At 44.6% G+C, this 12565-nt stretch overlaps 1 long non-coding RNA gene across 1 annotated transcript; it reads right to left on the bottom strand.

Moving 5' to 3' along the window:
* Positions 1-5255: 5255 nt before the first annotated feature.
* On the bottom strand, positions 5256-12452 carry LOC128314775 (uncharacterized). The gene is made up of 3 exons (XR_008296813.1): positions 12145-12452; positions 9294-9403; positions 5256-7983 (listed from the first exon to the last, which is right to left on the bottom strand). It is a non-coding gene; the product is annotated as an uncharacterized LOC128314775 (long non-coding RNA).
* Positions 12453-12565: the final 113 nt, after the last annotated feature.

Below are 12565 nucleotides of genomic sequence, written 5' to 3'. Positions count from 1 at the left end.
AGCACCTACAGCCTCCTGGGACCTAACCCTAACACTACTCTAACCCAAGCAGAACCCTCAACCAAAACCTAACCCTATCTCCAACCCTAAGTGTATACTGAACACGCACCGTGGCATAGGCCCTCACGTCAGCCCTCGAGGGAGATCATGAGACTGGAGTCACTTGGGCCCTGGTGACTTCCCTGGAACAAACCCTAACCCTAGCTAAGGCTCTCTACCTATGGGGACCCAATGCAAAAGTCTAATAACACCACGAAACTAGAGTCCAGAAGCAGTGCAGGATCACACGGCATAGAACCTAGAACAACACCATTTTATTTCCCAAAACCTGCCTACAGCTACCCGAGAGAATTCCTGAGTCCTACCCGACCAATGGGCCATAGAGTTGTCTGGCCTTGGAACCCAAAGACTAATCCTGACCGTCACACTCCATTGGGCCCTAAATGCAGCCCTTCGGGGAGACAATTGCACTGCTGCGGTTTCAGTGCCTTGAGCCCCCTGGGACCTAAACCAAAACCTAAACCTAACACTAAGCAGAACACTGAACCGAAACGTAACCCTATCTAGAACCCTAACCCTACACTTGTTTCACACCTTCACATGGGCCTTCACTTCAGCGCATGAGGAAAGTCACGACACTGGAGTTGCCTAGGCCGTGGCGACGTCCCTAGACCAAACAATAAACCTACATAAGGCTATCTACCCATGGGGACCCAAAACAAATATATGACAACACCACACGACTGGGGTCCAGAAGTGGTCAGGATCACTCGGCATTGAACCTAGAACATCAGCATGTTGTTTCCAAGTCACTGACAAGGCTGTCGGAGATGATTCCTGAGGCCTACCCGACCATTGGCCCATAGAGTTCTATGGCCTTGGAACCCAAATACTATCCTGAGGGGCACCCTCCCTTGGGCCCTCAACACAGCCCTTCGGGGAGACACCGGCACAGCTTTGGGTTCAGCGCCTAGACACGACTGGGACCGAACCCTAACCCTCACGCTAAACCCTAACCCTACCCTAAACCACTATCCCTAAAAATAAAAAACTTAAAACTAACCCTAAACCTAACCATAAAACTGTAACACTAACCCTAACGCTAACCCCTAATCCAAATACCGACCCATTCACCTAACCAATGTCCTAGACCTAGACCTCACCTTAACCCTAAATCTAATGAAAACCCTAACCTTAACCCTAAACCTAACCCTAACATAACCCTAACTCTCAAACCCAAGCCCTAACCCTAAACCTAAGCCTAACCCAAGACCAAACCTAACGCCTAAACCTAACTCCAAACCCTAACCCCTAACCATAACCCTAAACAGTAATCCAAACCCTAAACCCAACCCTAATGCATAAACCTAACTCTAACCCCTAACGCTAACCCCTAACAACAACCTTAACCGTAACCCTAACCCCTAACATCAAACCCAAACCCAAACCCTAACCCAATGCTCACGACACACAGGAATGGTGTCACATTGGCACTGGTGAAGTCCCTGGACAGAATATTAACCCTAGTTAAGGATCTCTCTGGTTGGGGACCCAATTCCTATCTCTGAGGACACCACGAACAAAGGGCCCAAAGTGGTGCAGGATTACTCATCATGGAACATGGAACATCATCATGATATTTCCAATGCCCACATGGAGCTGCACAAGGGGATTGATGAGGCCCAACTGAAGATGTCACACACACGAGGCTGGCCTTGGCAAAGACTAAGTCTAAACAGATCGCTCAAATGAGGCCTATACTCAATCCTCTGAGGAGACCACTAGCCTGCTGGAGTTTCAGCACTTGGAGCTTCCTGGGACCTAACCCTAACCTAAACCATGACACTCAGCACACCGCTCAAACTAAACCTCAACCCAACTCTAAACCTAACCCTACACATGACCCGCATAATCATGGACCTCATTCAGCCTTCCAGGGTGATCACGGCACTGGTGTCACTTCAGCCCTGGCAACATCGCTGGACCGAACCTTAACCTTGGCTAAAGTTTACCCCATGGGGACCCAATTCTTAAGTCTGAGGACACAATGGACATGAGGCCCATAAGCAGAGGACGATTACTCGCCATGGAACCTGGAACATCTCGGTGTCATTTCCAAACACCAGGAGGAGATCCACAGGAGATTTCTTGAGGTCTAACCGAGGAGTGACCCTGGCACCCAAAACTCAGCCTCACTGGGACGCTCCTTAGACCACCCACTCAGCCCTGCGGGGAAACAACTTCCCTACTGGGTGTATAGCACCAAAAGCCTCCTATGACCAAACCTATTCTTAACTGTTACCTTCGGTATACACGTTAAGCTAAATCTCACCTCATCGTTAACCCGCACCCTACACCTAACTCCCAACATGCGTGGGCCTTCAATTCATCGATCCAGAGAGATCACAGGACTGGTGCCACTTTGGCGCTACAGATTTCCCTGACCCAAAATCAGAGGGTAACTAAGGCTCTCTCTGGATAGGGAACCAATTCCACAGTCTGACACAACTCAAATGAGGCCGAGAAATGGAGGATAAATAGGCAACATGTAAACTGAATCACAATATCATTTCAAAACCAGGAATATAGCTAAAAAGAGAATTCCTGAGGACTACCAGACCATAGGCCCATAGAGGTCTCAAGACTGGCAAAACAAAGACTATTCCTAAATGGCATCGTCCCCTGACCACTACACTCAGACCTTCAGGGAGACAAGTGCCCTATGATGATTCCAGCACCTGGAGCCGCCTGGGACGTAACCCTAACCCTAAACTAACCCTAACCCAAACTCTAATGATAACCTAACTCCTAACCCTAACCCTAATCCTAACTGGAACACTAACCCTAACCCTAACCCTAACCCCCTAACCCTAACCCTACCATAACCATAACCACTAACCCTAACCCTCGGAAGGAGACCAGGAGTCACACCTGCCCCTGGCCACATTAATTACACAATGTCATAGAACAAATTGTCCCATCTTCGAGTCTCTTCTCTCTCCTTTACAAAGAGCAGAGACCACATGTGAGGAAGGTAAGGAAATTAGTGCTCAGTGAAGGAGTGGGAGACTCCAGGATTATTCCACAGCACAGAACCCACACTTGGCAGGCTTTCTGGAGGCCATGGAGTCATGCATGTGGCTCTCTGAGACCATGCAGCCTCAGTGAGAAACTGCCTGCTGGGAAACACAGTTGCTCCTATATTCTTGATCCTTAACAAGTATAAATGTCCAAGATTTACATTACAACAGAGAGGCCAAGGACTACAGGGCCAGTCTGCTGTGTGGCTCTTGTGGCCAAGGCCACATTCAACATTTGGAGGGTTATTATATCTCTTGGCAGGATAGGAGGCTAGGAGGGAAGAGTTATTTGTCTCAACCACACAGACGTTGGGAATGGAAACATCCTGTGGATTGGTCTACACTGCCCATAGACCTGTTAAATTGCCAAGAGCACAGTCAGCTCAGTAATTGGCTATGGGGGTTTTTAGGACCTGAGCTGGTGGACCACAGATGCCTGCCTGGATGGTCAGAGGCCAAGGGCTGTCCTGTCTGAGACCTGACTGTCTACTGCTGATGGCTCCAATGGGACCAGGGATACAGCCAGTGCCAGGAGGGCCCTCCCATTCCACAAGAAGGGCTGCACATGGGGTCTTATAGGATGCTGCACTCAGACCTATGTAAACCGACACATGTCCATTGAGTGCCCTGTGGGTCAGGGCTGTGCTGAAACCTAGGGCTGCCCAGGCAGAGTGTGGCCAGCAACACCCTCTCCAGGTGAGAGGGTGGAAGAATCCTGTGTAATCTCTGAGGCTCTCCACAATGCTGGACTGGGTCTGAGTTTGATCTGAAATAGTCAGGGACCAAGCGGACATTTGACTCTCCTTCTCTTAGTACCCAGGGATGAAGGGGCAGAAGACCGATGTTCAGATCAACCTCTGATGCATGTGTGATCCTGGGTGAGTCCTGTCCAATCTGGAGGGCCAGATGGAAAAAGGGGATGAAACACAGGCTCTGATCTAACCTTGCACTGACCCCAACGCATGGCCCTAACAATAAAATCTTAAGTCTAAACCTTAACGACATTTTGTTTATACACTCACCACTGATGGACATTTGCATAGTTTCTATATTTTGGCTATTGTTAACACTGCTAGGGGTTAGGGTTTCCAGGTTCAGGGCTTAGGTCCAGGTTTTGGGTTCAGGGTTCAGATTCAGGTTGGAGTTAGAGATCTGGGTTTGCAGTTCAAGGCTTAGGGCTAGGGTTTCAGATTGGGGTTTGGGCTCGAGGTTCAGGGTTCAGGTTAGGGGGTAGGCTAAAGGTTAGAGGTTACAAATTTTCTTCGGGTTGTCATCATAGATACAAAATTTCTCCCCAAAGGGTATAAACCTAGAATCTATTTACTCTGTGTGTCATGAACAGGTTCAGAGTTAGGGTCCCAGTAACTCCCTACTGACAGCATTCTGATGCTAGAGTTGGCCAGCTGCACAGAGGCTGCCCCTTGTCTCAAACATACCCTTTGCAGAGAACACACCCTGTGTGATTCATGGAGGTGTGAAACTAAGACCAGGACTCATGGAATATGAAACAAGATACAAACAATTCATGGACTCCTTATTCTTTCACAATAACAAATATCGAGTTTGGCTCCCAACAGAATGTTATAATGTACCCCAGGAGGGACTATGGTACTATCGACACAAAATGAAGAAACCCTTTTTTTTTTAATTTTTTTAATGTTTATTTATTTTTGAGAGAGAAAGAGAGACAGAATGAGAGTGGGTTAGGAGCAGAGAGAGGGGAGACACAGAAGCAGAAGTAGGCTCCAGGCTCTGAGCTGTCAGCACAGAGCCCGACACAGGGCTCGAATTCATGAGCTGTGAGATCATGACCTGAGCTGAAGTCTGACGCTCAACTGACTGAGCCACCCAGGCGCCCCAAGAAACCCTTTTAAAAAGAAAGGAAAAGAGTTTTATTTGAGCTCAAGTTAGGGCTGCTGCCAAGCATACACAATATTCCCAAAGAAGAGAATGCTCAGGAGAAGGAACATTTGGCACAGGGTTACATGGTTTTTCAATAGAGAGTTACAAATCTATGTGACGAAGGACATTCCAGAAAGTTACAGACTTTATCTTATCTTTTTGGTATGTGCAGGGCTATGTGACTTTAATCTTATGGGAACCAGGGATGTTTCTTTCTTTTTCTTATCTTCTGTTCAAAATGCTCCTTTGTGGTTTTTTGTCTGTTTGTTTTGTATGTTTGTTTAATGAAGCAGACATACAATGTGTGCTCAGGGAAGAAATAGAGTCCATGCTCTGAAGTTCGGCCAGGTCATTCTGACCTTGGTAAATGTTAAATTGTAGCTTCTCTGGGGAGCCCAGGAGCAAGGCTGACAAACATTAACAGCTGAAAGTTTCCCATATCATTACTCACTACTGGTACCAAACAGGGCTCCCTCCCCCTGGCTTAAGCTAAGAATCACAGGAGGACACTTATTTCATTGTCAAAAATAAAACTGTATTAATAACTAATTGGATGTTCCAGCGTACAATTTGTAGGGGAGTCATCAACATTTTCAATATGCAAATACATAAAACGCAGGCAATATTGTAACACACCGCTCATTGGAATACCAACTACAAGGAGATTGATAGAAGTAATAAAAATATATCTACTATTAAACTCAACAATCACACTTTATGAGGATACCTATCCATAAAATCTAACATCTCTCCATAAGGAATACATCCATTAAGATCATGAGTGGCTACAGCCTGCTGTCCCCTGTAACCACCCCGTCACTTACCAGATGCCTGTAATACCCACTCCAGCCGCTAGAGACATACTTCCCAGTAACAAAAGGGGACTTGTCCACTCCCCAGGCATCAACTCTTACAGGAACCTACATCTTAACAATCCTGCTCCTTGGAAATTCCAGCCCTTAGAACAAAGTCACAGAAACCACGCCCATACTTCATAAAAAAAGGCCGGTATCTCATCAGCCAGACGCTGCAAGTCCACCACCACTCTCGTGAAGTAACTCCACAGTGGACTCCAGATCCACCCTCTTCCCAAGATTACAAGGTGCATCATTCTTCCAATACCCCATCCTTAGAACAATTCTTTTTATTGTCTTAATCAGTCCTGCGTGCAGGCTCAAAGTGAGCCCTGTGAAAGCCAGGCACCTTCTTAAGAGCACTCAGGCTGTCACGTCTATTGAGATTTGCAGATCCTTTCAGACAGATGGGGTGCCCTCTCTCCGACTTCTCTACCAACTACAAAATACATCAACATCCAAAAGCCATTCTTCTGTGAAATTACTTATGGTGAAACACCACCAACCCCTCACACCTTCTGAACCTAGGTAAATTGGCCAGGGCTGTGACCCCTACCCCCTACTCTGCACAACCCCTTACCTATGTGTTCCAGACCGGTTTTCACTTTGTTCATTCTCAGCCATTGTCTCTGCAGAATAGTTCATACCAAGCCAGCACCTGGGACATACTCAATACTATAAGTTAATATTTATTTCATCAACCGCCACACATCCCCAAACCATTATCACCATGGCAACCAGAAACACCATCCACACCAGCAAAGGTTCCTCTTCTTTGAGTACTTGAGAACAGAACCTTGTGGAGGTAAGCTCTACATGGTGCAAAGAAAAAATACTGCTCCCAGATTCTCCTGCAAGCTCTCAAGAAAAGGGTTTTTAGTAATATTTCAACTCTAACTTACCTTATAATGGCACATCCACATGTCTACAACCCAATGGGAGTGGTATTAATAAAATGACCTGTAGCCCTCAGGTGATTTTATTTTATTTTTTAAAGAGAGAGAGAAGGGAGCACCTGGGTGGCTCAGTCACTTAAGCATCTAGCTCTTGGTTTCAGCTCAGGTCATGATCTCACAGTTCATGAGTTCGAGCACCTGCACTGACAGTGCAGACCCTGTTTGAGATTCCCTCTCTGTCTCTCTGCCTCTCTGTCTCTCTCCCTCTCTCTCTCTCCCTCCCCTGCTGTCTCTCTCTCTCTCTCAAAAATAAATAAACTTAAAAAAAATAAAAGAGAGAGTGAGTGCACACACAAGCGGGGGAGGGGCAGAGAGAGAGGAAGAGAGAGAATCCCAAACAGGCTCCACTCCCAGCATGGAGTCCAACATAGAACTCAACGTGAGGCTCTATCTCACGACCATGAGATCATGACCTCTGGGGCTTGATCTCACCATGATATGATGACCTGAGCAGAAATCAGGAGTCCAGATGCTTAACCAACTGAGCCACCTAGACGCCACATCCCTCAGGTGATTTTAAAAGTGCTTTCTGACTCATTAAATAACATGATCAGTTGCAGTTTGGGAATTCACTGCAGTTTATATGGCAGTGATGCTCAAAGATGGAGGTGTGAATGTGAGTGTGTGCGTTTGAGTACATGTTTAATTCTAGTCACAGTAATTCAGTAGAATAGACCTTCTTATTATTATAGAACTTTGATTTGAATGGCACCAAACAGTTCAAGATGGTTGAAAGCAGTAAATACTACAGCATTCATGCTTGGTGTTCACTCTTTGCTTTTCTTTTAAAATAAACTTAAAGCACATTAAAATGCATCATGATACCTCTTTTTCAACAAACCAAGATGCCCTGAAAAATGTGTCCAAGCTGATTTCCCCTCCTCTGCTGCCCTCTGGAAGCAAGGATAGATCCACTTCAAGCAAGAAAATATTTCCCAGAGCTTCAGCTGTGTCTTCACAGTTAGAGTTCAGCTAATTTCCAAGTTCCATGTTCCTTTCTTTCTCCATAGCATGTCAAACCTTCTGAATTATGTAAGATTCTTCAATGTAATGCTTTATTCCTGAGAAAACATCAATCATGTGGCCACCTGGGTGCATTGGACAAATCCTGTAACAGTGAGGATGGCCCTGGGGTCCTCCATCATCCATGACGTACTTCAAGGAACCCCCACAGTCAGGAAGGCTTGCTTCCTGAGGAGTAAGGAAAAAGCAGTGAGTCAACATGTCAGTCTAGGTAAAAGTTGTAAATCCAAACATTACACTACAAAGTTTTGGCCCTATAGTCTTTGGTTTTGTGGTATCTTCTGCATTTTAAATTTTGAAAAGAAGTTGGTAGCCTCAGAAAAGACAGCTATCATCTGGTTTCTGTGGCAGAACAAACATCTATCTCCCTTAGGCCTTTTTATGAACTTCTGAAATGTCTGTTTGCTTCCAACTACTCATGGGACAATAAGAACGCTACCTTTAATGTTGGCAAGGGCAGGGGCACCTGGGTGGCTCAGTGAATTAAGCAGCTGACCTCGGCTTAGGTCATGATCAGTTCGTGAGTTCTAGCCCCATGCTAGGCTCTGTGCTGACAGTGCAGAGCCTGCTTGGGATTCTCTCTTCCCCATCCCCATTCATGCTATCTCTCTCTCAAAATAAATAAATAAGTTTAAAATATATATATTGGTAAGGCCAGTGCTAACCATCACAGAGGTGGACAACAAACTGAAAACAAGGCAGGCAGTCCAAATAAATAGGCAAAGGCAAACAGGTCCACCCTTTCCACACAGAAAGCTCTCTGAAAGGCCCAGGGGCTGGCCTAAAGACAGAGAGTGGTGATCTTATAGCTACTCCAGCCACTTGTTCACCTAAAATCCACTCTCAGTGACTAGAGAGCTGCCCAGATAGTCAAAAAAGAAAGGAGCAGAAAGGCCAGAGCATCACAGTTTGCTCTATCCAAGCTGCAGGCCAGATCTTCGCAAAGTAGGAGACATAGCTTTCAATGGACCTCTATAGAAGCCCCTTCTTGTATCAAAGACAAATGTGAGAACTGTGGCTATTTGAACTTTTTGCTTTGAAATTGGACAATGTTTATCCCTAATAACTCCCAAAGAACAAGTTATCATTCTTTCATTATAATACTAACATCAGTAACTTATATATTCTATGGGAAAGACAGAAAACCAGAGACACCTAAATCTAGGCAGCCCTGTTGTTGAAATGAATTGAAGGACTAGATGTGACTTAAGAGGGCAAAACACACTAGCAGGTGAAGAGCAGCTCTTTACGATTATAAACTGAGAAACAGAATGCCACAGTTACCCCATGTAAATGTCTGTATTTATTTCTCTGTCATTTTTCTGATGTTCCTTGAGATGTACGTTAATGCTCTAGTTTGGATTGGAAATTTAAGTCTGCCTTTTTCTGACAAAAATTCTGTACGATTTTAGACCTTCAATTCACAAACTGCACTGTGTTTGCAATTATGATTCTGTGTCAGCTTTGAGTATACGCACAGGCACAGCTGTGTCCTCCTCCACCAAGGACACTGAGGTGATCACTTCTTGCTGCAACTTTAGTTCTCCTGCATCCACCTGCTCCCCACTTCAAGTTTAGACCCTAGAATCTAGCAGGAATTGAGAAAACACCCAAATAAGTTATGAAGTATGTGCTAAATAGGAGACTTAAAGTCTCCTAAGTAGGAGACTTAAAGTGGACTTTAAAAGTCTGTAAGGTCTAGTTTTAGTACAGGGTTTTATGAGGCTAATTTGTGCTTTCTTGGGTTACTTCAGGTTTAGGGCAATATACTGACAGACTCTAAAAGACTAAGGTTTCAATAATTGGGAGTTCATTTGAATTATCCATATACTCTATGATAGCTTTGCTTACATAATTTCAATTCAAAATAATGGCAGAGGGTATTTTGTTGCTATGTTACTTTGTCATTTATAGAGAAATTCTCACTAAAATGGACCGAATTACTGCCCCATCACAATCTACATTTGGCTTCCAAGAGTTGCCCTACGCTAGAGGCTTGTTTGTTCAGAGTTCTGTTAAAACAACTCATTCTAACACTTGAGGAAAAAACCAAGTACCACAGCCAAATTCTGGCCTGCAGCCACCATGAACCTTGTTTCTGAAATTGGATTTCAAAACAGAAGGTAAAAAGCTCCACAGAAGCTTCTTGGGGCACCCAGGTGGCTCAGTCAGTTGGGCGTCCAACTTTGGCTCAGGTCATGATCTTGAGGTTCATGAGTTCAAGCCCCACAGCATGCTTGCTGCTGTCAGCACAGAGCCTGCTTTGGAACCTCTGTCTCTGTCTCTGTCTGCCCCTCCTTCACACACATACACACACACTCTCTCTCAAAAATAAATAAATGTTTAAAAAAAAAAAAGCTTCTTAAATAACAGAAACTCAGAACTCCAGTGCTCCAGAGGCATCCACACACTTGGCAACCAGGTCCAGACCCTAGGGACTTCCATCTGCAGATAGCAGAGCTCAGAACAAGTCTGTGTCTGCAAACAGTTCACAAATTGACAAACCACCCCAGGAGGGCAGATCTTCAGCAACTGAAGAAATAATACACTGTTATCTTGCTATCAGTCTCTGGTCACTACCCAGTTCTTTAACTGGAAATTGTGTGATGTGAGTACAAATTACACTACCTTCCAGGGGGAGGCCTTAGGGGTAACAACAGTAATAAGAGTTGAAAGTTATTTTGGTAACACTGATACAGCAGCAACACTTGTAATTATTACAATACTTTTAAAATACAGGCCTAAAATGAGAAAAACAGCACTACATATATGCCTATACTGAATTTTACACCATAACTTCCTATTAAAGGTAACAATCTCAAAAGTTAATATGTAAAACTAAGTGGTCAGAGAAAAGATTCTCTCATTTCTACATTTAAAATTTATGGCTTAAAGAGTATGGATTGTATTTCTATTAAGGCTGAAGACTTTTTCACTATTTATTGGACATCTATGTTTCTTCTCTTGTAAATAAGCTGTTTGTCTTTTTTCTGTATATTTAATGCGGTGTTCAACTTTCCTTTTTCACAAAGAAAGTTTTGTTGTGTTAGTAGATAAAAGTTCATGTCACAGTTTGGACTTGGGAGAGTGGGAGGTGTTTTCCCAGGTAAAGAAAATTTTCAACTTTTAACATTTGGGGACCCTACTCCTGGGCTTCCGGAAACTACTTAACATTTACCAAGGTCTGTAGCACACACTATGTCTGCTTCATTAAATTAAATAACAAAAAGGAGCATTCTTAACACAAAAAGATAAGAAAAAGTAAGAAACTTCCCTGATTCCTTCAAGATTAAAGTCATACAGCGCTGCATATACTGGAAACTTAAAGTCTGCAACTCTTGGAAACGTTCTTTGCATAATAAAATGGGACTTTTAATGTAAAAAATGTATATAACTCTATACCGAAGATTGTGTATCGCAGGAAGTTGTCCTAATCTAGACCTGAATAAAACACTCTTTTTAAAAAATTTTTAATGTTTTTATTTATTTTCGAAGGAGAGAGACAGAGCATGAGTGGGGGGAGGAGCACAGAAAGAGAGCGAGACACAGAATTCAAAACAGGCTCCAGGCTCTAAGCTGTCAGCACAGAGCCCAATGCGGGGCTTGAACTCACCAACTGTGAGATTATGAAGTCGGGCGCTTAACCGACTGAGCCACCCAGGTGCCCCAAAATGCTCTTTTTTAAAGAGATTCTAAAATGTTTGTTTATTGTGCCTTACAAGATGAATGGTTCCTCCTCCCTCTCCCAGGAGTGTGTTTACAGTGTACCTTGGCAGGTACAGTCTTCAGGCCCAGGCAGTTGCCTCCCGCCCAGGCAACAATATATATGTGTGTATATATACATATACATATATATATATGTATATATATACATACACACACACACACACACACACATATATATTGTGTATACACATACATATGTGTATACACATCCATATATGTATGTGTATATATATGTATATATTGTGTGTATATATGTATATATACACACAATATGTACACAAACACACACACGTGTATTTATATATGTGTATATATATATATTTGTGTGTGTGTGTGTATATATATATATGTATATATATAGTTTTAGCCCTTTTAATTGTGCAGTTTTCTTTCGAGGCTATTAAATCTAAACACAACTAAAGGATCACTCTGCTACACAAGCAAAAACCTGCAAATGCCCTAAAATGCGCCTGTCACTATTTAAATATTAGAAGTCAGAATATTCTCAAAAATCAAAGAACGCAGGGCCCTCAGTTCCAAGTGAATGGGAGGTCAAAACAGCAGACTGGAGAAGCCTTGCACTAAGCATGAGTGGGTACCGACTGCACAACCCGGCGGGCTGCTGGTTCGACGGCGAGGTCCACAAGGCATTCGCGACAATGAATCTGCTGCGCAGCACCGTCTCGGCCGGCCACTCGAGGTCTGCGGGCGTGTTCACCTCAAGGAACCGGCAGAAGAGAGAAACAGAGCGGCCAGGCGACCTTAGGCCGGGGATCGGACCGTCGACCTGCCGGAGTCAACAAGGACTACAGCCGCTGAGACCGCTGCTCACTCGCTCAGGGTAACCAGCACTGTAGACCCAACCCCGGCCGGCGCCCGCGATCCTCCGGGGGCGGGACTGAGCGCGTAACTTCCGGAGGCAGGGCGGGCTGCTCCGCACGCCAACGTACTCCCAAAACGGCGCCCGGCGATCTGCGACCTGATTGGGCGGCGCTGGAGGGCGCGGGACGACAAACTAGCTTCC

Source organism: Acinonyx jubatus, chromosome A1 (genome assembly GCF_027475565.1).
Source record: "Acinonyx jubatus isolate Ajub_Pintada_27869175 chromosome A1, VMU_Ajub_asm_v1.0, whole genome shotgun sequence".
Classification (NCBI taxonomy): domain Eukaryota; kingdom Metazoa; phylum Chordata; class Mammalia; order Carnivora; family Felidae; genus Acinonyx; species Acinonyx jubatus.
This window is presented reverse-complemented; position numbering and strand designations above follow the sequence as displayed.